The 26805-nt window shown below is 41.1% G+C and overlaps 1 pseudogene; it reads left to right on the forward strand.

Annotated features, from left to right (window-relative positions):
* Positions 1-26805, forward strand: part of LOC102837744 — a 471778-nt pseudogene that overhangs the window by 42192 nt on the left and 402781 nt on the right.

Below are 26805 nucleotides of genomic sequence, written 5' to 3' on the forward strand. Positions count from 1 at the left end.
CGCTATAACACAGCCAAAATCCAGGTGTTTGGGTGTTTTCTTTAAAATTTCATTTTGAATTCTCACACTACTAAAAGTTGGGGGGAAAATTGTCCTTTGATTCTGAAAGTATTGTAGAAAATGTAGAAGATACAGGAAATATGAAAATGAGTTACAGAAAATATAGAAGATGCATTGTTGTTAAGTGCTATTGAGTCGATTCTGACCCATAGTGACCCTGTGTAGGGTTTCCGAGGAGCACCTGGTGACCCTGAACTGCCGACCTTGCAGTTAAAACAGCTTTGTGGTCTGGCGCATTAACCCACAGCACCACACCAGGACTCCAGAAGATGCATAAGTACATTTATATATAATCCCACCTCCCAAGGACCACAGCTGTTAACATTTGGATGCCTTTCCCTGTTCAGCCTTTGTTTACATTATTCATTAAATTATGACATATAATTGTATCCTGCTTTTTCCACTAACTCCATAACTTAAACCTCTTAACTTGATGTCATAAGTCTCTGTATGTGGAAGTTTTAATAGCTCCCTTATTTTTGAGTCCACAGACTGTAATCTAAAAGAGTTTCAGAATACACTTCCCATTCAGCCTAGAGACTCTGTTGTCAGGCCATCGCAGGGGAGTTAGAGGGCCAGGTGGCTTTGACTTGAAAGCATGTGGGACTTGACAAACACACAGGCCTCCTTTCATGCCCACATGAGCTCTTCTAACCCCTCGTCAGCTGTGAACCTTGGGCAGGTTGCTTCCCTTCTTGGGGACAAGAAGGGCCTTTCTGGTACTGGGGTGATGATTCCCAAACTGTACAACAGTGCTGGCCCTCAACAGCGTTCCAACAAGCTGTAATGAAATGAGGAAGCAGAAACAGGAGTGACAGTTTGTTACAGTTCAATGTGCGATGCCCCTGGGTGAGTGTGTGCACTCACTCACCCATTGTTTCTCCTATGAAATGAAGATGGTGATGATAGATACCTTTTTTCCATGATTCTTCCTTGGAAGCTAACTTCTTGTTGTTGTTGTTAAATGTCCTGCTTGGTGAGTTCCAAAAGTCTGGAAATAATTCTCTTGCAGACCAGCTGTGCCAAATTATTGGCAGTTCCTTGACTGTTTCCCACATATCTTTCCTCACAGTGTTTGATAATTCTTAGGGTACTCACCACCACACTTTGACTAGATGGCAAATTCGCTTAAGATTCCTTTTCTAAGCTCTCCTGACCTGTCTCCACCAGGTAGGATGGTCATTTGTGTAATACTCATTGCAGTGCTTTCCTTATCAACCTCTCCTAAAGAATCTGGAAGCTCCTTGAGGAGGTGGATTCCTAGTTAAGAAAGAATACCTTTACCTAAAGAGGTAAGGGAGCACTGCCTCCCATGTTCCTGGCAACCACAGAGCCAGGTAAAGCACAACCTTCCAGTGCCAACTGCTTCTCTTGCAGATCTCAGTTTACTCCTCCTGTGACTGTCGATGTTGCTGACAGAGGTACTTTTCCAACCGACATCATAAGACTTTATGGTTTGTTTGTTTCATCTGAGGAAGATGGAATAAGAAAACTGACAATGGGAAGCAAATAAGATGACTTAGGGACAAATGAATTATCTCACACTTCTTCAGTTCGTTGTCATTACTAGTCGTTTCAAGCAGATACATGCATTTTAAACAATTCTCAAGCTCAAAGATAAATGAGTTTTCTAGTTCAAATGAAAGAAAAGTGAGCGTATATGTGAATTTATTTGAACCAGTTAATTGGGACTTCTCCATTGCTTCTTTGGAACCTGGTATGGCGCTGTAGGATAAGCACTGGACCACTAACCACAAGGTTGGCAGTTCAAACCTACTATCCACTCCTTGGAAACCAAAGTTGCTTTGAGTTGGAATCAACTCATGACACTTAACAACAACATAACAACAATGTTGCTTCTTTATTCCCATTCTCTTACAAATAAGGTTCTGCTTCATGTTTCTCACCAGTGGAGGGAGGTCTGTTAGGGAGGGCTTGCAAAAAAAAGCCTGCAATCTGAGAAACGGGGAGGGGACGGATCATTAAATCTGGTTGTGGTTGTGGACCTTTGAGCTTGACACAGGTCATTCTGCTTGCCGGACTCTGCTTTCTGTCTATCTTTTGATGCACTGCCTTCCTGTTTTCCTCTGTAGACATCTTTCCTGACACTGGCGTGCCCCTTTCACATTATTTCCAGTTTAATCGTCATTATGGAAAAAAAGAAGCTTGTCACATATTTGTTGACAGAACAAGAAAGCAGATATAGTTGCCCAGTTTAGGTTGCTAAGATGTGACCACCTGGGCCGCTGAGGAGAGGACTGCTTATTGGCAGTACAGCCCAGAGCCTATGTGAATGCTCCCTGAAATCACAAGAAAGGTGGTCCATCCCTTGAGTCCTTCCCAAAACGTTAGTGACTGCACTTAATGCTAGAAAAGTCAAGTTACCATTTTTGCTGTGCTTCACTTTGGGTTACGAGAAAAGATTTGAATGCAATTTCTTTGTTGATATGAAATCAACGTAGAAGATAGTGCAAGATTCTGCGGAGAGGACAAATCTTACCTATTCTTAAATAAGACCCCACTCTTAATACTGGACTGCTAACTGCAAGGTTGGCGGTTCAATTCCACCAGCTACTCCTCAGAAATTCTATGTAAAGTTGCTGAGCCGGAATGGACTCAAAGGCCCATCTCAGACTAAGTGGGTATGCCTTCCTCCTCTAGAAAGCTTAGCATGTGCAGCCTGGTTTAGCAATGAACCCAGGATTCAGACCCTGTTCCTTGGTTGCTCTCTGATCCTTCCGAATGCAGTGAGTTTGTTTGTCTCCACAGCTAGCCTGTAAGTTGATTGAGAGCAGGGAGTATGTGATATTCTAATGCCAAAGTAGGAATTTGGGGAACGTGTTTTGAATGAATGGCGAGGTAGGTGAATTTGGAGTGGATGAGGCTTCTAGATCTAACTCTGAAGGTACCAAGGAACCATTTTCAAGACAGATACCTTCTGAGTAGATTGTCAGATGGGAAGACTTAACGTAGAATAACAAGGGATGATTAGTAAATTTACTTGCTCTACTATGCATACTAAAAATGATTATTATGTAGGAACTAAAAGAAACACACATGGTACAATGTTAAGTTAGAAAAATGGCATTCCAAATAGTATATGTACTTACAAATGTTTGGGAAATACAGTTGCATAGAAAAAAAAAGAAATATGAAGAGTGGATGTTAAAATGGCCAAATTATGAGTGATTTAATGTCTTAGCATAGTGGTTACGAGTCAGACTGCTAACCTCAGCTAGTTCGAAATTACCAGCTGTTCTGCTGGAGAAAAATGAGGCTTTCTGCTCCGTGAAGATTTACGGCTTCGAAACCCTATATGGGGTCCCTATGAATCGGAACCGACTCTATCCAACTCCACAGCACATAACCACCATGACCTTTTTCAAGTGTCTTAAAACTCACCGCTGTTGATTCCAATTCATTGTGACCCTAGAGGACAAAGTAGAAACCGGCTCCGTATAAATCTTTACTGAAGCAGACTGCCTCATCTTCCTCCCATGGAGCAATTGGTGGGTTCAGACTGCCAACCTTTTGGTTAGTAGCCTAATGCTTAACCCACTAGGCCACAGGGCTTCTTCCAATTTTCTTGAAAAGCAGCTAAGCTACTTTTATAATGTTAAAGCTGTTTCTTAACCAAGGGGGGGGGGAAATTACTTGAAATAGGTATGACAAATGTGGACAATTGGTTAAATCTGAGAGTAGTATTTAGACACTTAATTCTCTGGAGTTTTCTGTATGATGGAGCTATCTTATGATTAAATGTTTTTTAAGGGAATATGGTAGGTTAGGAACAAGCAGGAACATAACCGTAGTATTAGAGTGATGGCTTACATAAGAGGAAGATGGAAACTTCTATTTAAAAATTATAATAGTCTCAGACTATGGAGAATAGGGAGACTGCAGTCTGCCAAACTTGGTAAACCCTGAGGATAGCTCTGCTTAAGGGGTTAGTCAGACTGTTTATAACAATGATTCTGCATCATCCAGTAAACATTTAATTGCATTTAGTAGACTCAGTTTAATAAGGCATGGAATTAGCACCTTTTTAATACTTAATTAGTACTTAAGATAAATTTCTGTTATGTGGAAAATTTACTACTCATGGGAAACACCCCAAAATCCAGAACAAATGAAATAGCACAGACTAGCTCCTGTAATCCTCATGGTGGACGGCTGGCACACAGGTATGGCACTTGCTCCTGTAACACAGAAAGACTTGTGAACCTGTCAATCAATGGGGAAACTACTTTTCTCTAATTCAGTGTTGATGTAGGCTTTTAGAATAGATTTCATTAGGATGCTGAACACTCTCATCTGTTGGCTTACTTTTTCTTCAGTATGCCTTAGCATCCCCAACTCTTTGCTTAAGTTCTTACTGACTTGCCTAGCTTGGCTCTCCTGACAAGAGTTGTTTTTGTACCTGGCCAAGTGACCAAAGTCAGGTTAACATTTCTTCAGAGGACAAAAGCAAGAAAAGTCAAGAAATAGCATTTGGAGTGTTAGAACAAAGTTTGTCTGAGGGCTTCTATGAAGATGATAAAAGTTGATGTGGAGAAATAGAATACTACTCAGGAATAAAAAAGGAATGAACGTTAGGAGTATACAGTAAACCTGTATGATTCTTAAAACTATCATGTGAGTGAAAGAAAAGACACATAAAAGACTATATACCATTTGAGTCTGTTTATAGGAAATACTTGAAAAGATAACACTGTTGGGACATAAAACAGATAGTGGTTGCTAGGGGCCTGGGTGATGTAAATGTTCATATATACATAATACTATGTTGGTGGTTGCATGACTGTTTACATTTACCAATACTCATCAAAGTGTACACTTAAGAATGGATCAATTTTATTGTATCCAAATTCTATCTCCAAAGTAGTTAAAGTTACTGTGTAGAGAGAAAGATTCAAGTCACTTTTTGTGGTCCTTTGAGTGGTGGAGTATTACCAAATAATTTTCTATATTGTTTGTTGGATGCCTTCGAGACACTCCCGTGCTGGTTAGTGGTGGTTGTGTGCCATCGAGTCACTTCCAAACCACAAGAACCCTGTGTAGGGTTTCTAAGGCTACAAATCTTTACAGGAACAGAAAGCTTCATCTTTCTCCCGCAGAACGATTGTTGAATCCAAACTGCTGACCTTGCAGTTAGCAGCTGAATGCATAACCCACTACACCAGTATGTTTAAAAGTGCTTCCTCTGATGTAGCTTAGGGTTACATTTAAGAGACTGATCATTGACCTACGCAGTCTGAGCATAATTTATCCTCAGCTTTAAATATTTAGTCTTAGCTACAACTGAAAGTTGGGTGTTTCGAACATTGCAGCAACTCCAGAGGAGAAAGGTGTGGCCGTCTGCTTCCCTGAGGATTTACAGCCTTGGAAACCCTATAACCAAAACCAAACTCACTGCCATTGAACTGATTTCAATTCATAGTGACCCTCTCTCTATGGGGTGGTTATGTGACATGGAGTCAGTTCCAACTCATAGTGACTCCATAGAGGGTTTCCAAGGCTGTAAATTTTCATAGGAGCAGAAAGCCTCACCTTTTTCCTGAGGAACTTCTGGTAGTTTCAAACTGCTGACCATGAGATTAGCAACCCAATTCGTATACTTGTTAAGTACCATCAAGTTCCGACTCATAGCGACCCTGAATAGGGTTTCTGAGGAGCAGCTGATGGGTTTGAATTGTCAGTCTTGTGGAAACACGCCATAGGTTTGTTCTGATGTGCCCTATAGGCTCACTATGAGTCAGAATATACTCACCAGCAGTGTCTTTTTTGTTTTTGGCTTATTTCAATATGTTTCTATATTGGCTTCTTGTATTTTGGGAGGCATGACCTCTGAAGCACTTGACTGCTAACAATAAGGCTGGCAGTTCAAACCTGCCAGCTACTCTGCAGGAGAAAAATGAGGTTTTCTGCTCCTATAAAGATTTATCGCCTTGGAAACCCTATGCAAAGTTGATATGAGTCAGATGACTCTCATCTCATTCAATGGCAGTGAGTTTCGTGGTTTTTTTTTTTTTTTTTTTTTAAACCTCATAAGTATCCTCCCCATAGTGCCTGGAGAAGCAAATATTGTAGAAATGAACTTAGAGACCTTTCAGTGCCTTGGATGGACATTTTCGTTTTGAGTTCAGGGGAATCTAGGCTAGGGACTTTTTGGGTCCTTCAGTTCCTGTTCAGCAGGGCAAACTCACTGACCTTGGTCCTCCTGGCATTATTGAATGTGTTTTTATGTTTTGATGGAAATTAATTTTTAAAATAGGAGATTGCTCTCTTGTCCTAAACTACTTTTGAAAAGTAAATTGACCCAACTAGAGAAGCGGTGACACCAGAGATGGAAGCAGAGGTGATGGCATGAAGAGATTGAGCAGCTGAGGACTCTGGACTCATGTGTGCTGGTGGCCAGGAGCCCCTTGGTTGTTTAAATGAGTATATATCCCTGCATGGTTTTTGTTTTTGTACATCAAGGAAAAAAAAGAAGAAGAGGGAGGCCGTTTCTTGATAAAAGAAACAATCTGTGATGGTTTTTGGGGGGAGGAGGAAATGATACATATGCTAGAGGGTAGACACACGTTGACGGGACAGGTGATATACAACCAGAGGGAGGTTGGCAGAGGAAAGATGAGGGTCATGGGAGACACAGGGAGAAACGCAGGGGTTAAAGTGAGTAGAGGTCAATGTTGTTAACTGTTGGCTCATGGGAAGGGACAGCAGCCATATAATGAAGCAAGTCTGTGATTTGTTGAATGTAAAACTGATGATCTGCTCTGTAAACCTTCACTCAAGTCACAATAAAAAGTTAAAAAACAAACAAACTGAAAAATACCAACCCAAATTCATTCCATTTCATCAAAATTTACATTTGACACTGCCGTTTTGGAATATGGGTTATTTTGTTGGGAAACAAACTACAATTTTTCAACAAATTTAAGTTTGATTTTTAAAAGCCAGCCTGCCGTAGAACAACTCAGAATTCTTATCTAACTGTCCATTTTCCTTCTTTTTTTTTTGCGGGGTGTAGGCTATAATTTAGTTTCATCTGGAATAAAAATGAACACATTTGCTGATTCTATTGTGATTAAACAGTGAGTGTATTTATTTGTGGTGTCAGTTTATTGTTTATTGATTTGCTTCTTGTTGTCGGTGTGGTGGTTTATTCTCCTGGCTCTTTCCCTTCCACTGACTGTGTCAGGCGCCTGTGCAGAGCTGGGGATAGGTGAGCACACCTGGCATCCTGGATGACAGAGTGGTGCCACTGCTGATTGGCAGGCAGGGCCTGGAACACTGAAGCTAGACTCCAGCTCCCATTGTTTCCTGAAAATGTCTGCCTTTCCGGGCCTTGGAAATTAATGACTGAATAATGCAGTATACACACACTGAGAATTTACACTCCAGATCCAACAGTCTGTTTCTCTTCTCTGTGTGCTGAGAATATGCGCAAAGCTTTCTTGGTCCCATGCCTTCAGCTCATTTATTTTCTCTTAATGTTTTAACCTTTTATAAATCAGTAGTATCTCTAATTTCTTCTTATTACAGCTAGAGGGCTGAGCATTGAACTTGATTTGTTGTGTGACATTGAATTAGCATTCCCTTATCTTAAAATTGGGAGGGTAGTAAGTACTGCTTGCAACTGAGGGAAGATGGTTTAGAAAAGCTAATTAGTAATTATAGAGCAGCTTGTAAGCACGCCTAACAATACAGAATATGTTCCAAGTTTTTTCCCTTATCTTAGTCCCTTAAACCCTTAAACCCAGAAACTTTGACTTTCATAAATTCATTTACTAAGTTTATTCTTTCATTCATTCAACAAAATTTTACAGAGAGCCTTCTAGCTCCAGATTCTGCTCTAAGCCCTGGGGACGTTTGCAACCGTGATTAAAATTGAGCAAATACGACTCCTGGTATGGCACTGTAGGATAAGAACTTCGAAACACAAGTTGTAGGCAGTTGAAACCCTACACAAGGTCACTAACAGCACTTAACACAACAAACAACAATGTGATCTGGCTTACATTTTCAAAGGATAACTCTAGCTACATTGATGAGATTACACTATGCATCCTTTATGGAGAGTGTCAGTTTGTCTTATACTTGAAGGCTCTCTCTGTAATTCTGAAAACTGGACATGTTCACGTTCCCTCTCCTTGATGTAGGGGGACACTTCAGTAATTGCAGTGAACAACTGAGCAGGTGCTAGACACTTCGTTTTGTGTGGTCAGTTGGAATGTCATCTCCAAAGGACGTGGTACCTACATGTGTTGGGAAGATAGGCATGCCAGTCAAGGGTTACAGAATGACACTAGCTGAAAGGGTGATGGTTGGAAATGGACCTGGGGGACTTTCTGGATTTGACGGCTTAATCAGACAACAAATAGCCTTGATTGAAACTCGAAAGACATATGCGAGTTTGTTACAAGAGTATTTTCTAGTTAGGGAACAGCACTGGAAAGGCCAGAAGTGTCAGGTGAATTCTGGAACTAGAAATGGCTCAGTCCAGCTGGAGTTTGGAGAAGGAAGTGCGGAGGGTGGAAGAAGAGGCTGGATTCAAAGGACTAGACAAAACCCTTTATTCTATCTACAAGCAAACTGAAGACCAGAGTGGTCCAGTAACTACCCCAGTCATGTTGCAATGTTTTCTCTCACTGAAAACCCAGTAATAGGTTGTGAAATCCATTTGTGATTCTTCACCGATATTAATTTTTAAGTTGTTGTTGTTAAGTACTATCGAGTTGGTTCCAACTCATAGTGACCCTGTATAGTGTTTCCCAGGAGCAACTGATGGGTTCCAAGTGCTGACCTTGTGATTAACAGTCCAGTACTTACCTTTAAAATGAAAGAAAGTAGAAAAAGAATATTTATAAATAAGTTTTTTCAACTTTACACAATACGTATGAATAGTCTATGGCTGATATAAAAATCATTTTGTACTCTAGACTGTGGTTAAAAAACAATCTGAAAAGCCATGGATGAAGAGAACTCTTAAGTATTCAAGGTATCTGTTAAGTGTCTAATAACAGAACCTTCTGTTATCTTTCTGAGGGTGAGTTCATAGTAACTTACTTTAAATGGATCTTTGTACCAAAAACCAGGAATTCATTTTTCTCATTAGTTTGTTCTATGCCTGATGATAATGAAGACTTCCAGTTCTGGAAGCTTTTTTTTTTTTTTTTTGAGCCAATTTGATCTTGGGACTCTAGGTAGTATAATAATATAAAAGTTTCCCTGAGAGTCTTGCTGGAATCAACTTGACATTACTCTAAATACAGCTTTTTTAAATTGAGGAAACTGGCATGGTTTGAGTAGTGTTGGCATCTCACCAACACCTTACAGGAATTTTCTGGCATTCCACTAGTGTGTACCTAATGAACATAGAGCAAGTTCTTAGACTCTACCTTTCAACTGAGAAAGCTAAGCCTTTGAGAAATCCCTTCCTTCACCCTCCTCTCAGGCTTTCCATAGAGCAGCTGGCTGTTCGCTTTGTTTGTGAACTTGAACTTTCTAGAAGTCACATGTGTCTGAGTTGCATCTAGATTGACTTTCCATGTAATACTTGGCTTAAGGTTTCACTGTAACAGGATACAGGCTGTGGATGCATCTTTTGAGCCTATGAATTTTTATTCTACCCTAAATTAAAAGCTGGGATAACATAACTGAGAACTTCCTAAACTATATACCATGAATGAGTTTCACATGTGGCCCCAGATATTAATGGCTATAAGTTTCTTATTATGTTAAATCATTTTAATATTTCTTATAGCCACTCCCAATGTTACAAGGGTTCAAATTATATTTGAACATAACTTGTATGGTTCCCTTTGTAAACTTCTTAAATACAGTGATTTCAAAAAATTATATTGAGAATATTTATATCATAGCTTGATATCTTTTCTGATACCTCGTATTTCTTATTATAATAATACAGTATAAAGAAAGGAAATTGATGTTTTTCATCACTCCTCACCAAAAAAGTAGGCTGTACTTAAATCTGAGAAACCCTGGTAACATTGTAGGTTACGAATTGGGCTGCTAAATGCAAAGTCAGCAGTTTGAATCTACCAGCCGTTCCTTGGGAAAAGGGTGAGGATTTCTGCTCCTGTAAAGATCTACAGCTTTGGAAACCCTATCAGAGCCACAATAAATTGGAACCAACCTGACACACACCACCACCACTTTAATCTGATGTGTTGTGCATTTGTTGTGGCTTGTTGTGTGTGCCATTATGTAGAAGATGTTGGGAAGGACAAAAAGAATCAATTGGAGACTGGACATTAAAATCACTTAATGAACATTTGAAAGGACATGCATATTTTCACTCCACCCAGATTCACTGAGTCAGATTTTGAGTGGGTTTGGGTTGAGAAGCAGGTAGGCATGTATGAGGAGACTTCAGAAAGTCCATGGAAACATTGAGTTAAATGATAATGAAGTTTTTCCATGATCTTTTTGAAGCCCCCTCACATTTCTAGACTTGCAGTAAGACTACTCTACACACCTATTCCTTACCTATTGAAATGTTTAGGTTCCAAAGACCAGGTCGTGATATGAAAATCAGCATAATGTGAAAATGGGCGATTTTTTTTCCCCCAGACCAAACACTTACTGGTTTTTTTAAATTTAGAAAATATGATTATAAAAATAATAACAGCTAACATTTCCTGATGTGCATATGCGTCTCTGCCATCACTGTGGTGAGTCCAGTTACGCATTAGCCCTCTGTAGAGACCAGCTGGATAAAGTCAGGGTGTGTGACGCAAGGACCCAGAGCTTAACTACTTCACCTTCCGCCGTGTTGGGTCAGACATGCCCTTGAAGAGCCTCCCACAGGGCTCCACTCCCACCCCTGCAAGCCATGGAGTCCTGGCATGGTGCTATAGGAAAAGCATTGGACTACTAACTGAAACGACAGCGGTTCAAACCCACCAGCTACTCCTTGAACACTATACAGGGATCACTATGAGTCGGAAACCACTCCTTGGCACTTAACAGCAACAACTCTGCCCTGCCAGCCTGGAGAACCACCTGGCTCTGAGCTTCCTGTGAGGAGCTAGGAGTATGACCATGCACCAGGCCCCACTGAGGTGGAGAACCCAGGCCTCGTTCTGCTCATTTTAGATGTCATTAAACTCACATTTCTTTCAAACACTCTCTCTTTGTTTCCCCTCTCTTCACACCACGCAGCAACCATTTTAGCTGCAGGGTTTCAGATCTCACAGGAGCTGGGAACCCAGGACAAGTGCACACTGGGTCTGTGCTGTCTGCACATCTGCCTGGAAGCCCTAACCATGGGGGAGGCAGCCCCGCATGGCAGCTGGAGACCCTCCTTGAGGGAGAAGATGTACCACAGGCATTGTAGCCATGCCTTCTGCATCGTTCATGCCTAAAACAGATGGATCGTAGATTTTTTAATGTAAAAAATGTCGAATAACGAGATAGTTGCTAAGTGAGGAGTAGGTGTGATGACCATTTTTTGTCTGTGCTTTGTTAGTAAGTGTGACGAATCGCTTCCAACTCATAGTGTTGCTGTATAGAGTTTCCAAGCACTGTCTGGTGAGTTTGAACTACCAGCCTTGCAGTTAGCAGTCTAGTGCTTAGCCTGTGCCACACCAGGACTCCTTGCCTGTGATAGCTCTCCTAATATTTTGATGCCTCATTCATTTAATTCTCTCTGCCTATTTTCTATGCAGCTAGGGCTTCTAGTGAAATCCTGATGTGGCGCTGCGAGTTAATGCGCTTGACTGCAAAATCAGTTTGATTCGCAAGGTTAGCAGTTGAAGCTCACCAGCCATTCCTTGGAAATTCTATACAGGATCACTTGGAAACCCTATACAGGGTCACTATGGGAACCGACTCAACGGCACTAACAACAAGGGCTTCTACTGACTGCTCAACTTCTGTGAGAGCTGGAGTCCCTCAAGGAACCTCTTCTCCTTAGTCTTTCATGGTCTGTCTCTGCTACCTATTATCCTCTTCTAGAAAGAACCATGAGCACCTTCTCCCACAAACAGGCTCTCAGTTTACCTTGGACACGGCTTTCCCGTGTGTCCTCTGGACTGTTTCCTCCTACTCAGTTCTAAGCTTCTTGAGAGCAGGGTGTTGTCCTTTTCATCATGTATCCAGGGCCTCATCACCTAGTGACTACTGTTGGATGAATGAATTACTAACCAATTGCTGAGCGTTCCCTTACCTTCTGTCTGGTGCAGAGGAGAAAGGAATGGGCTCTTACCTAGAGTTTCCTTTGGTCTTTGCTTTGAAGGGTTTGATCGTTTCAGGAATGGATTGATGGTCCTTCAAGTCCTCAGGCACTGACAGCACACAAACGCATGTGGTGGAACTCTAGAAGTTAGTATAGGTGCCTCAGTTTTATGGAGACAAGAAATAAGGCCAGATTCACACAGCTTGTAAATAATGTATCTGGGGCTTGAATACAGGTCTTTGAACTCTTAACTCGGTGTCCTCTTCCCTGTATTTGGCATCCATGGTTTCCCTTGGGGACTGCTGATCTTTGCAGGTGTACATTCATAATACAGGAGCAAGACCCAGGACCCCTCTGGCAAGGATCCGAGGCAAATATTCTTCAGAGACTGAGTTGGGATCAGAAGCCTACTAGGATTTACAAATTAGAGCTCCTTCTTCTCTTTGAAAAGTGTTTTTAGTTTAATCTGAAAAGCCTGTTACGTCTGTCAAAAGAAGCTAGAGACAGGTGAACAGCAAAGCATTTGAGACTGAGAATAAAAGGTTTTTTTATTAGGGAGGGGAAGGCATAGCAACTTAATAATTACTGTTGAAACAGTCACAGCAATGCTGAAGCTTCTCCATAATTTAATCTAACTTAATATTAACTGCCTCCTCCCTGGTGGCAATACATAAATTAATTAATAGTAGGTTGGATTTGAAGTTCTGCCTTTATATTTAGGCCATAATTAACATGTTCTTTGTACCTTGCTTGACTGGGGTTTTTTTTTCCCCCAGAAAGTTGTAGAAATGAGGGTAGCTTCTGGCTTCTATTTTCATTATGATTTGAACCAGTGTCAAGATTTTGAAAATGTATAATATTTTATCTGCAATTTACTCTCTTATAACAAGCACTTAAGCCCTACAGAGAGGTTACACCTACTTGCTTTGTGTTAGACAGTAATGTGGGTCTCTCCTCTATTTTTTTTACAAACCACCAACCTTGCAGTTGTCAGCCAGATGCTTAACTGTTGTACCACCAGGACTCCTTTCAGTGAGCTAATACGTGTTAAGTTCTCTGTAGAGTATCCAGTACATATTCAGAGTTCAGTAAATGTTGGCTAACAATAAATAAAAGTATCCCGTTGGGCCCTTAGCTGTTTTTTATTACCAAGATGTTATTGCTGTTGTAGTTACGTGCCATTGAGTAGGTTCCGATTCATAGCGACCCTGTATAAGGTTTCCGAGGAGCGGCTGGTGAGTTTGAATTACCACCTTGCAGTCCAAATTGACCCTGTGGTCTAGATAGCTAGCAACGTATTATTTTCTTGCTTGTTGTCAAGTCAGTCCCATTTGCCAGATGATCAGAAAGGAACCAAGTTGGCCATTCAAGTTCCTGGCTCCGCTGCAGATGCCATCTGGTATGTGGTCACTACCGAAAAATGGCATTGGTGGAGAAGGGAGGGGCACTGTTCAGAAAGCATTGTCATCTACTAGAAAGTATAACCTGGGAGTCATCTGGGAGATGAATTGTGCATAATCACTGATCGCCAAGAGTTCACTGTGTAGGGGGAGAGGAGGACTTCTAAGAAAGTTAGTCCAATGCCTGTAGTAAATGGCCTAGCTCACCATCCACTCCTCGGAGACTGTCACTGTGGGCCAGAACTGACGTCACAGCACTTAACAAGAGCCCAGAGCATTAAACCACAGTGTCCTGGTGTGGCACTGTATGGTAATGCACTCCACTGCAAGGTCAGCTTGAACCCCAAGGTTGGCAGTTCAAGCTCACTAGCTGCTTCTTGGCTTGACTCGATATAGCATTTAACAACAACAGGAGCCCTGTTGGTGGGGTGGGGTATTCTGGTTCCCAAATGCATCTTCCCTTGTTCTGTAATCCCACAGCCTATACGGTGACTGGAAGCAGGAGGGTGTAACTACCAAACCGTCAGAGTAGGCTGGCTACAAATAAGATGCTGTATGTCAGCAGTTGCTTGGCCTCCCTGCCTCCAGAGCATCCTCTGCCCCTATATTTCGTTCTGCTTTAGAGCGGATTTTCCAAGACACGGATTGATTCATACTATTTCCCTGCTTAAATTAACCCTTTATGAATCGTTCTTTACTGCCCTCAGGAATTTGCTGAGCACACAAGGCAGGATTGTGCACTTTGGAGTGAGATTATCTTGAATCCCAGTTCCAGCCCCACCACTTTAACTGTCAAGCAAACATCTTACACGTTACTTCATCCCCTGATTATCTCATCCTAAGATGGTATCAATATGCTTAGCTAAGTTGTTGGGCACCAAAGTGCTTTTGCACAGAGCCTGTATATTTGTTTCCTAGGGCTGCCTAAACAAAACCACAAATTGGATGGCTTTATAGGAACAGAAATTAATTCGGAAGGCTAGAAGGTCGGGAGGCTAGGAGTCTGAAATCAGGGCATTGGCCGTATTAATTCCTTCTGAAAGCACAAGGAGGAATCTGTTCTGTGCCCATCTTCCCTAGGGTCTGGTGATCTGTATTGGGGAGGACCGTGGAAGTTGGAGAGCAGTTCTTGGTGTTCTTTGACTTGTAGATCACTCAGATTTATGCCCCCGTCTTCACATGGTTGCCCCTCCTCTGTGCCTCTTCTCTTTTATAAAGACACCAGTCATTGGAATAGAACTTTGTATTAACTGATACCATCTTCAAATACTTGTTTCTGAACAGGGTCATATTTACAGCTGCTGGGGTAGTGGACTTCAACATATCATTTTTTTGGAATAAAATCAATAGCAAGTGTCCTGGTGTGGTGCTGTGGGTTAACGTATTGCAAGGTCGGTGGTTCAAGCTTACCAGCCAACCCTATACAGCGTTGCTGTGAGTTGGAACTGCAACAACGGCACTTAACAACAACTATCAATAGCAACTTGTCGCCGAGTAAGCTCGCAGAGTTAACTGTCATTATTTTCTGGCTCTATGCCCTCACCTCACGCTGTCTTCTGATCTAGATGGCACATCCCTAAGCCCCATCATTCCAGATTGTCTGCCCTTTGCTGGCTCCCTCAGGCTTCGATCAAGATCTGGCTCTTCTGGGATGCCTTCCTGGCTGTACTTCTGTTCTTTTTGTTTTAGGTTAGTTCCAGACATCCGTCTGTGCCTGAGCAGTTTGTCCTTAGGTTTCTCTTCCCATGACTGGATTGCAAACCCTGTGAGGACAAAGACTCTGTAGTGTTTATTTCTGAAATTCAGGCATTGATTGGAGAAGCCGCTGCACAGCAAGTACTTGCTAAACATGGTGGATTTGAATAGTCCAGTAATACCCACGTGTTCTTGTATAGCTGCCTACACTTCAGCTCCCGACTCATGGAAATCCTACACGCAACAGAACATAACACTTCCTGGTCCTGCAGTATCCCCCATGCTCAGTTATGGATCAGACCATTGTGGTCCATAGGATTCTCGTTGGTATTTTATTTTCCCTCACTGTTTACAGCAGTCCAGCACAATTTATATTTCTTTCTAAATTCTAAACATACTACTATTCCTAGGCTCATCCATGCTGGAGGAGCACAGGAGATACTCCTATGTATTTTCTTCTCAAGGGAGGCTAACTTCCATTTAAGAGAGTACAATTTGTTGTTAAGTTAAATTTTAGTATGGTAGATAAGGGTTGTGAGTTAGAAAAACTGAGTTTGCATTGTAGTTCTCTCATTTACTTTTTAGCTGTAGCGGTTCAAACAAGTCACTTCAACTTTCTGGGCCTCAGTTTCTTCACCTCTAAAATAGGGAGGCCGTACAGACCTCACAAAGTTGTCAGAGTTCTGTGAGAGAGTGAATGCTAAACAGTTAGCATGGATCCTGGCACCTAGTGAACAGCATTCAACAATCAGCACCTGCTCTGATCGCCATCCTTGTTGTTGCTGTGGTTTTGGCTTCCATAGCAACATTGTGGATTGGCAGTGCTACCCATACATTTCAGAGAAATGAATGTCTCCCCCTGTGGTGAAACAAGGAGAATGGAAAATGGTTTGTAGAGTTGCCAATCTCAGCAGTTTATAGAAACTTCATTTCATGGAGTTACTTAAAATAAGAGAGCCAGTACAATAGCACAAGGCTTTACTACAGGAAGAGCACGCAAGATGGGTCTGTTGATAACTTCCTCACCTAGATGCATAGAGACAAACAAACCCTTCTATGTTGGTACCACCTATTTAACTTAACCAGAATACCACCACCTTGTTTATAAGCATTTTGTTCTTGGTGTTGCTGTAAATGTCACTTTACTTCACCTTGGAGTTTTTTAAGAGCCACTTTGTAGTTTATGCTCTTTGCTATTGATCAGACTTTAAAAAGTCATTGCTTCTTTTGAAACTGCCTTTTCCCCTTGAAGATAGCTCCTCCATGTTCTTTCAAAACAATGCCTCAAAATGCCGTCCCCAGATGGCCATGTGTAGGGGGCGTTCATCAGATAAGATTTTGGCAGAAAGTCCTAAGTAAAGTTATTTTGCTGTAAACCCAAGCCAGTTCTTATTAAAATAGCCAAAGAACATGTGGTTATGAACACATGGTGAGGTTCTATTTGCTCTGACAAGCAATTAAGTGACATAAGAACAATTGTAAAATTTGTAAATGTGCAGCAACTCCTACACAGTGAACCGTATGTTTTGTGATGAACTATGAGTCCCTGTTTCATAGCTGCCTGTTAGTAATGTTTGTAGCAGTGCCACAACTCTGTTGTTAGGTGTGTAGCCTGCTAAGGGGAAAGGACTATTTGGGGGAACACAAGTTTGAAACTTTCATTAAATTTTTACATAAGCCCGTTTCTTTGTCTGTGCCATGTAACATATCGTTGTTAAGTACCTTCAAGTTGATTCCAACTCATAGCAACCCTGTATAGGGTTTCTGAGGAGTGGTTGGTGAATTTGAACCACCAACCTTACAGTCTAGTGCATTATCCCACAGCATCACACTAGTACTTCATGTAACATATACATGTTTGTATTTCTATTAGCTTATATTTCCCAAGAGTAATTTGTTGTTAATGTTGCTTAATGCTGTCAAATTAATTCCGACTTACAGCAACCCTGTATAGGGTTTCCTAGAGGCAGCTGGGTGGGTTTGAACCGTCAAACTTTTAGTTAATTAGTTAGCAATCCAGTGCTTATCCTACAGCGCCAAACCAGGAGTCCAAGAGTAATTCATTGTTATTATTTTGGGAAATTGCTGATTCTCATGAGTTACAAAACTATCACTTAGGAAAATTGCTACAAAGGAGAGCTCATAATTTGCTGCCTTTTGGGTTATGGAGATAGTATTTGTGCTTTTATTTGGTGTTTATAATAAGCACCTGTCATATGTAAAACACATTTACTGGGCATTTGGGGGAGTCCTGGTGTGGTGCTACAGGATAATGCTCTGGGCTGCAAGGTTCATTTGAGCCGAAAGGTGGATGGTTCAAACCCACCAACTGCTCCTTATAAACCCTATACAGGGTCTCTATGAATCACAACTGACTTGACAGCACCTAACAACAACAACAAGGCATTTGGGAAGTAGTAAGTAAACAATAGCATTAAAAGGGTCAGACAAAATATTGGATGAGTTATAAAACCTATATACCTATGTATTTTTTGTTCCAGTACGCTTATAAAATACTTTATTCTGAAGCTTCCTATTATGGACTGAATTATATACCCATTCCCCCAAAATATGCCTTGTAAACCATTTAGGAATGAGATCTCTTTGTCATCTTAATAACACAGGATTAGTGCAGCCTGTATCTTGCATTAATGTCTTGTGAGATATAAAAGAGATTAAACAAGCCAGCAGAACAGAAACTAGGGAAGAGAGATGCCAAGTCACACGAAGATTGCCTAAGAGCAAAAGCTTAGAAAAGACAAGGGCTGTCTTCTACACTTCTTGACTCCTAAAATGTGTGTGTTGTGATGCTGTGGGAGCTATAGCACCTCTATTTGAAATCCCAGAAGGGTCGGTCACCCATGCTGGACAGGTTTCAGCAGAGTGTCCAGACGAAGACAAACTAGGAAAAAGGAGAGGTGAACTGTTTCTGAATGTTTAACCACTGAAACTTTATGGTTAGCGGTGGAACATTGTCAGATATAGTGCTGGAAAGTGAGCCTCTCAGGCTGGAAGTCACTCAAAATATGACTGGCGAAGAACTGTCCCCTCAAAGAAGAGTTGACCGTGATGATGTGAATGGGGTAAAGTTCTCAGCCCCTTCATTTGCCGATGGGGTACAACTCAAAAATGATGAGAAACAGCTGTACACATCCATTAATAATTATAAAATGGAATGTTTGAAATATGAATGTAAGAAAAGTGGAAGTGGTCAAAAATGAAAACCAAACCAAAACAAAACCAAAAAAACACATAAAGATAGATATCCTAGGTATTAATGAGCTGAAATGGATAGGTATTACCATTTGGAATCAGACAATTATGGTTTACTGTTCCAGGAATGACCAGTTCAAGAGGAATGACAATAACAGTCATTATCAAAAATAATATTTCAAAATCTGTCTGTCTGTGATAGGATAATATTTATATGACTAGTTAACACAACTATTACTCAAATGTATGTACCAACCATTGGAATAAGAGTCAGAGAATATAAAATTTAAGAATCCTTCCAACTTCTTCAGTCTGAAATTGATCAAATATTGTTATCAAGATGTATTGATAATTATTAGTGATTGGAATATGAAGGTTGGAAACAAAGAGGAAGGGGTCAGTAGTCGGAAAATATGGCCTTGGTGACAGAAATGATGCTGCAGATCCCATGATAGAATTTTGCAAGACCAATGACTTATTCATTGTGATTATCATTTTTAAAGCACATAAAAAGAAATTATACACATAGTCCTCACCAGATGGAATACACAGGACTCAGATTGACTACGTCTGTGTGACGAGATGGTGGAAAAGCTCAATATCACCAGCTAAAACAAAACTAAGGGCATACTTTAGAAAAGACCACAAGTTGCTCATCTGTAAGTTCAGGCTGAAGTTTAAGAAAATGAAAACAAATTTATAGGATCCAAAATATGACCTACAACATATCACACTTGTACAGAGACCATCACGAGAACAGATTTGATACACTAGAAACTAAGGACCAAAAACCAGATGTGTGAGATGACATTAAGAACATCATACTATGAGAAAGCAAAAGGTCACTAAAAAGACAGAAAAGACCAGAATGGATATCAGAAGAGATTTTGAAACGTGCTCTTCAGTATAGAGATACTAAAGTGAACGATAGAAATGAGAAACAGAAAATTTCAAAGGAAAGCTCCAGAAGACAGAGTTAAGCATTATAATGAAATGTGCAAAGACCTGGAGTTAGAAAAAAGGGTAGAGCACGCTCAGCATTTCTCAACCTGAAAGAACTAAGGAAAAAATTTAAGTCTGTACTTGAAATATTGAAGGAGTCGAGTCCATGGACAAAATATTGAATGATGCAGATAACATCAAAAGAAGATGGGAGGTATACAGAGTCATGTACCAAAAAGAAATGGTCTGTGTTCAACCATTCCAAGAGGGAGTATATGCTGATCAAGAACTGATGATGACACCAAAAAAAGAAGCCCAAGTTGTACTGAAGGTATTTGTGAAAAACAGTGCTCCAGGAGTTGATGAAATACAGATTGAAATCATTCAACAGACGGATGCAGCACTGGAGGCATTCACTCATCTATGCTAAGAAATTTGGAAGACAGCTACCTGATTAACTGATTGGAAGAGATCCATATTTGTGCCCATTCTGAAGAGAGGTGACCCAGTGGAATGTGAAAATCACTGAGCAATATCATTAATATCACATGCAAGTAAAATTTTTCTGAAGATAATTTAAAAACACAGCAACTGTAGGTACATTGACAGTGATCTTCCAGAAACTCAAACCACATTTAGAAAGAAAGGATGTGAATGAGGCTAGATCTTGGGTGAAAGTAATAGAGAATAACAGAAAGGTGCTTACTTGTGCTTTATTGACTTTGCAAAGAGTTTTGACTGGATCGTGACAAGCTATGGATGACATTGTGAAGAATGGGTATTCCAGAACATTTGGTTGTGCTCATGAGGAACTTGTCCATAGACCAAGAGACAGTGATTTGAATAGAACAAGAAGATACTGTTGTTGTTTAAGTGCGTTCGAGAAGGTTCCGACTCACAGTGAGCCTGTATAGGGTTTCCAAGGAGTCGCTGGCAAATTTGAACCGCTGACCTTGCAGTTCAAATGCCCTTGTGGTCCAGTTCTTATCCTCCAGCACCACACCAGGACTCCTAACAACAACCACCTTTTTACCTTTCTTGTTAAATGCAGTTAAAAAGAGGTGGTGTCTCATATTTGTTGAAGCCCCTGTTTGTTGAAACAGTTAATATTCATGGAGTGTTCACTGCATGCCAGGCGCTCTGTGTATAGGGTGAGTGGTCGTGACTAAGAGACAGCATTCCTGCTTACACGAAGCTTATACTTCAATAAGGGAGGCAGATGATACAAGTAAACAAATGAATAAGATAACATTTCCGGTAGGGACAGATATTGAAAGGAAATAAAATAGATAAGGGACACATGTTGTTGTGTGCCTTTGAGCGGGTTCTGACTCACAGGGACCCTGTATAGGGTTTTTGAGGCTGCAAATCTTTGCGGGAGCAGAAATCCTCGTCTTCCTTCTGAACAGGAGCTTTATTGACATCTAGTCGATTCCAACTCACAGTGAACCCTGTACAGACTTTCCAAGGAGTATCTAGTAGGTTTGAACTGCCGAGCTTGTGAAACGAAGCCCAGTGCTTATCCTACAGTGCTACACCAGGAGTCCTAAATGGGACCTGTTAATGTTGTTGTTGTTAATTACCGTCAAGTCGGTTCCAACTCAATAGCGACCCTGTATAAGGTTTCTAAGGAGTGACTGGTGAGTTTGAACCCCAGACTTTGTGGTTCAAACCAGCTTTGCGGTCCATTGCTTATCCTGCAGTGCCACACCAGAACCCTCTTCTGTTAGAGTGGATCACCGTTACCTGGAATCCACTTGACAGCACGCAACAACAACCTAGGCGTCCCTGAGTGGGGCCTGTTGTTGTTGTCAAGTGCTATCGAGTTGCTTCCGACCTATGGCAACCCTGTATAGGGTTTCTGGGGAGCAGCTGGTGAGTTCAAACGGCTTTGCAGTCTAGCGCATTAACCCACAGCACCACACCAGGACACCTGAGACGGGCAATTATGTGTAAGTGTTGCCAGTTGACAGATGGGGTCATATTGGTTAGGATCAGGAACACCCATCTGAAAAAGTAAAACTTATTCAGGAGCTCTGGTAACATAGTGGTTACAAGTCAGGCTGCTAACCTCAAGGTAAGCTAGTTCAAAACTACCAGTGGTTCTGCAGGACAAAGATGAGGCTTTCTGCTCCCATAAAGATTTACAGCCTTGGAAACCCTATATAGGATTGCTATGAGTCGGAACTGACTTCACGGCACACCACAACCACCACCGTTCAGAGATCAGAGTGAGGTAAAAGAGTCCTTGAAGATTGTTCTTGACAGAGGGAGCAGCAAGGGCAAAGGCCCTGAGATAGAAAAATTGGCCTGTTTGAGGAACAGACAGATGGCCAGTGAACTGGAGCACTATAAGGACCACGGGGAGATTGAAAGGGAAGGCGGGATCCTAGGAGTTAAATGATAAAGGTTCTTAGATTGTGCACAAAAGACCATCTCAAGTTGGTCAAGAAGCCAAACTCTAGTTTTAATATTAGATTGAATAATGGGTCTTGAAAGCAAATTGGTTCTAAGTAAAGAAGGAAAAGTAAAGAAGAAGAAATTCTGTTTCCTTTTCCCAAATCATCTTGACAGATTATAAAAAGGAAACATACGTTGTGTCATCTCTTTTTATCTGCCCTCTTTACCAAACTCTCCGTGCCCCTCTCTCTGCGCAGCAGGTGTTCTTGTAATTCTTCAGTTTTCTTTTCCCTCAGTTAAGTCACATATCCCTGTAACACTTAATTTTTTATGCCTTATTTTCTTTTTCCCCGTCTCAATCAAAACTCTTGTCTTCAAGGCGGCCGATTACACAGCTGATAGTAGAAAAACAACATGTTATTAGGAGAAAAACATCATACTTGGTAAAGTAGAGGGTCAATGAAAAAGAGGCAGACCCTCAATGAAGTGGATTGACAGAGTGTCAGCAACAGTGGGCTCAACCACAGGAAAGACTGGAGATGATGCAGGACCTGCTGTTCTTTCTGTTTCTGTTGTACATAGAGTCCCTTTGCGGCTTCTGCCAACTCAAAGGCACCTAACAACAACAGGAAAGTAAACTTGATTCGTGGTGTGGATAACTAATAGTGGTCTAGCCTGCTTATGACATTGCATTTTTAAAAGGGTATTTGTTAAGTCAAATGAATCGTCTATTTGAATGAAGGGAGGAGTTAAAATAAAGAGGAGTAAAGTATTTGATAGGTTTAGAGGCATCTCTCTTCTCAAAAGTGGAGATCTGACCTTGCCTGGGAGCTCACTACTATGGTTAAGGCATTTTCTACTTGTTCTGGATGGTTTTTTTTTTAATATTCATATTTTTTAATGTTCAGAGCTAGTCATACGAGGACCAGAGCTGCCTCTCAGGTTCAATCTTATAAATTTTCATCTGGCTGATGGTGGTGGTGGTTATGTGCTGTGGAGTCGCTTCTGACTCATAGTCACCCTGTACAGGGTTTCTGAGGCTGTAAATCTTTACGGGTGCAGAAAGCCTCATCTTTCTCCCGCGGAACAGCTGGTAGTTTCAAACTGCTGACCTTGCGGTTCACAGTCCGATTCGTAACCACTACTCTACCATAGCTCCTTGATGAAGCCAGTAGGGAGGCTTGATTTTGTCTAAGTTGGTTTCAAGGAAGACTTTATTCAAGTCATCAGTGGTCATCTGGTCAAACGGAATAATGTTCTGCATCTCCTCCAGTTGCTTCTCGTATTCCCTAATCCTGGCTTTGGAAGACACACAAACTCAGCACAACTTTTCACATCTTCTTTTGCTTCAGCATCCACCAGGGTAGTAAATGTATCTTCTAGCACAGACATCTTCAAGGCTTTAAACTTCTTCCCAAGTCGTCCACTAAGCCAGCCTTGGCCATGTTGGCCTTGTACTAAGCTCAGTCAATAGCTGATGTTGCCTCAGGTAGAGCAGCCAGCCTGGAGGTGAGACACTTATTTCCAGATTACAGGGAGTTAGCAACAGCCTTTTGGTTTCAGGGTATGATCTCCCCCAAAATTATCTAGTCAATGGCTTTTAGAGCAAGTTTTTGCCCAGACATCTTGGGATTCTTTACGCTCTGTCCCTTTTCATGGATTCTTGCTTTCTTAATTTCCTCATAATTCCCTCAAAAGTGCTGTGGATGTCCATAAAGATACTTTCAGGGCAGCACCAGAGCTCCCAAGTAGATTGTATTGTGAAGGGTATGAGGTGGGTTGGGGGTGAGAGAGGGAGAGAATGGTGGTTATTGGAATTTATCATTGTTTGTAAAATGAGAACTAACTATATTCAGGTATTTAAAAGGAGCTCTGGTAGCGTAGTGGTTACGAATCGGGCTGCGAACTGCAAGGTCAGCAGTTCGAAACTACCAGCTGTTCCACAGGAGAAAGATGAGGCTTTCTGCTCCCATAAAGATTTACAGCCTTGGAAACCCTGTACAGGGTCGCTATGAGTCGCAACTGACTCCACAGCACATAACCACCACCACCACCCATTTGGAGCACTTCACCTGTTCATAAGTTTAGAAGACTTATAAAAAAAAAAGAAGAAAAAGGTGACCTTTCTGCCTTGTGTTTCTTTCCCATTCTGTTTTGCATGTGAATAGAAGGTAATTCTGAATAATGGTACTGATGGAAGGGGTCATCAGTACATAGAAAATCATTCTATGCTCCTAATTAACATTACGGCTGGAAATTGCTTCCTTATGTGTAGTTCAAATGGCCTTTGCAACAATTTCACTTCATAACTTCTAGTTAATCCTCTCCTTACTGCTCGTTTTAGAAAGAACCCTTTCCTTTCCTTGAAGCTGACTCCTTTGAAATCTTTATGGGCAGCCCTGGTTTCCCCTAAGCAATGCATATCCTGGTACTTTGTTCCCACAAGTCTTCAAGCTACTAAGCAAAACATTCTTTGTTCCCTCTTCTCCTACTGCACTTTTTAATGAGTTTTAGTTCTGGAGCAGGACCTGATTTCAGGTTGCGGTCAGTATTATAAATGAATTGAGCTTTCCTGATGCTCATTCTCCTTAATGAATTCGTTGTGAACTTGTCTTTCAGGCCAAGACCGCCACATCTAGTTTACCCTAATTAGTATTCTCCAATGGTAATCAAGTGACCAATAACTCACATGTTTTCAAAATGAGCACTTATGACATTCCATTTCATCAGTTATAGGAGGAAAATTACATATAATGATATTCTCCATGGATTCCAGCGAAGCAGTGTCCTAGCCAAGAGACATCTGATCATGAGGCAGTATGATCAAAGAATTAAAGAAATAAAGAATCTGTGCTTTATGTGGTTGATTGTGGCCCATATGTTCCATGAGAGATTGTTTAGTACAATTAATTTGAAAGTTTGTGTGTTGGCATTGTTTATTTTATTGAACTTCAAGAATTGCATAGAAAAGCACATAGAGAGAAGTTTTGTTGCTTTTCCCACAGGGGAGGGAACTTTCGAGAAAGAATGCCCAGGGATGGCAAAGTGATATTTCCAACCCAGAGGTTTTAGAAATATCAGACAGTATTTGACTCCCTTAAGAGATCCATAACAACAATATGCAAATCTTGGCACACTACTCCAGGGTAAACCCTTCAGGTTTTAGCTCCGTGTCAGACACACTTATTAAATGAATAAAAGAGTCTTGTATACAGAGCTTTGTCAATATGTTCAAAGAACAGATTGTAGATGCCCAATGCCCTGTTTCCTTATTGTATAAGGAAAGGGAGGAGACACAAGTGATTTTAAAGACATTAAAAATATTCTAATCATCTAGTACAACTTGTACTTTTATTTATGTAAGGGGATAAGGGTTGATAAAATAAAAAGTGTTTTGAAAAGGTATTTGGAATCTTTTGTTATTTTCTTAACCTTGCGTATTAGGAGAAACATCCTTGTGGGTATTCAGGCAGACTTAGATATATGTTTTTATTGGAGTGATGGATACCTGCTTTGAGAACCTCGGTCTTTGAGAATGTACACATTACATGCAATTTAGCCATATTGTACTAAAATTTCCAGATTTGCTAAAAAGAATGAATGATTTTTAACGTCAAGAATATTTTGGCCTAGAAACTACTGTGATCTGTGGTGGTGGTTGTTAAGTGCCATTGAGTTGGTTCTGATTCCTACTGACCCTGTGTAGGGTTTCCAGGGAACAACTGGTGGGTTTGAACTGCCATGCTTGCAGTTAGAAGTTCAGTGCTTAACCTACACCAGGTTGGGGCACCGTAAATTTCCTGTGTGGTTAACTTAAAAGCTTACCAGACTCTCTGGGGTCAACATTTAGCTTTGTTTTTGTTTTTCTATATTTCCTTTGCTTCTGAATCTCTCTTCTGACAGAAACATTCTTCCTTTGACCATATGAAAACCCATAGAGACTACCTTGTGGGTCTTAATAACCAGGGAGCTAGCAACTTGCTATACTTGTACTGTGCTTAGTTAGGAGATTAGCTATCACATGTACATCTATAGCATATCTAGTTATCAGGGAGATTTCTCAAAACAAATAGGCACTGCTAACAAGCCCTGGACTGCTAGGTTGGTTTGAACTCCCAAGGTTGGTGGTTAAAATCTACCAGTTGCTTCTTGAGCCTATACAGGGTTGCAATGAGTTGAAACCAACTCGATTACACTAAAACAGCAAAGCAACAGCTATATTACTGTTCTAGCAGGTAATGAATCCAAGCCAGAAGATTGTCTAGGCAGCATTGAAAAGTGCATGGTGCTCAAAAGCTTTATACTAATGCAGACAGCCCCACGTCTAGGAGGGAATCCTACGTGGGTTCTAAGAACCAGTCTCTAGAGGGCTCTAAATTGATATTAAGACACACATGCATATACACACTCACACAAAGTTTCTTTTTTAGTTGAGTAGCTGCATCACATGGAACTAGATGGTAGGAAGTAAGGTGAGGCTATAGGATAAGCACTGGACTGCTAGTTGCTCCTCATAAACCCTATGTTGTTGTTACTGTTAGAGGCTGTCAAGTCAGTACCGACTCATAGCAACCCTATGTACAACAGAACGAAAGAGTGCCTGGTCCTGGGCCAACCTCACAATTGTTGCCACACTTAAGCGCACTGAGTCTGCCACTTTGCCAATCCATCTCGCTGGGAGGTGTCTTCCTCTTTTTCTCTGATCCTCCACCTTACCAAACATGATAACCTTCTCCAGAAACTGGTCCCTCCTGACAATATGTCCCAAGTATGAGAGATGAAGTTTGGCCATCCTGGCCTCCAAAGAGCACTCTGGCTGCACTTCTTTCAACACAGATCTGTTGGTTCTTTTGGTAGCCCATGGTACTTTCAATATTCTCCTCCAACACC

This window comes from Chrysochloris asiatica, unplaced genomic scaffold, assembly GCF_000296735.1.
Source record: "Chrysochloris asiatica unplaced genomic scaffold, ChrAsi1.0 scaffold00006, whole genome shotgun sequence".
Classification (NCBI taxonomy): domain Eukaryota; kingdom Metazoa; phylum Chordata; class Mammalia; order Afrosoricida; family Chrysochloridae; genus Chrysochloris; species Chrysochloris asiatica.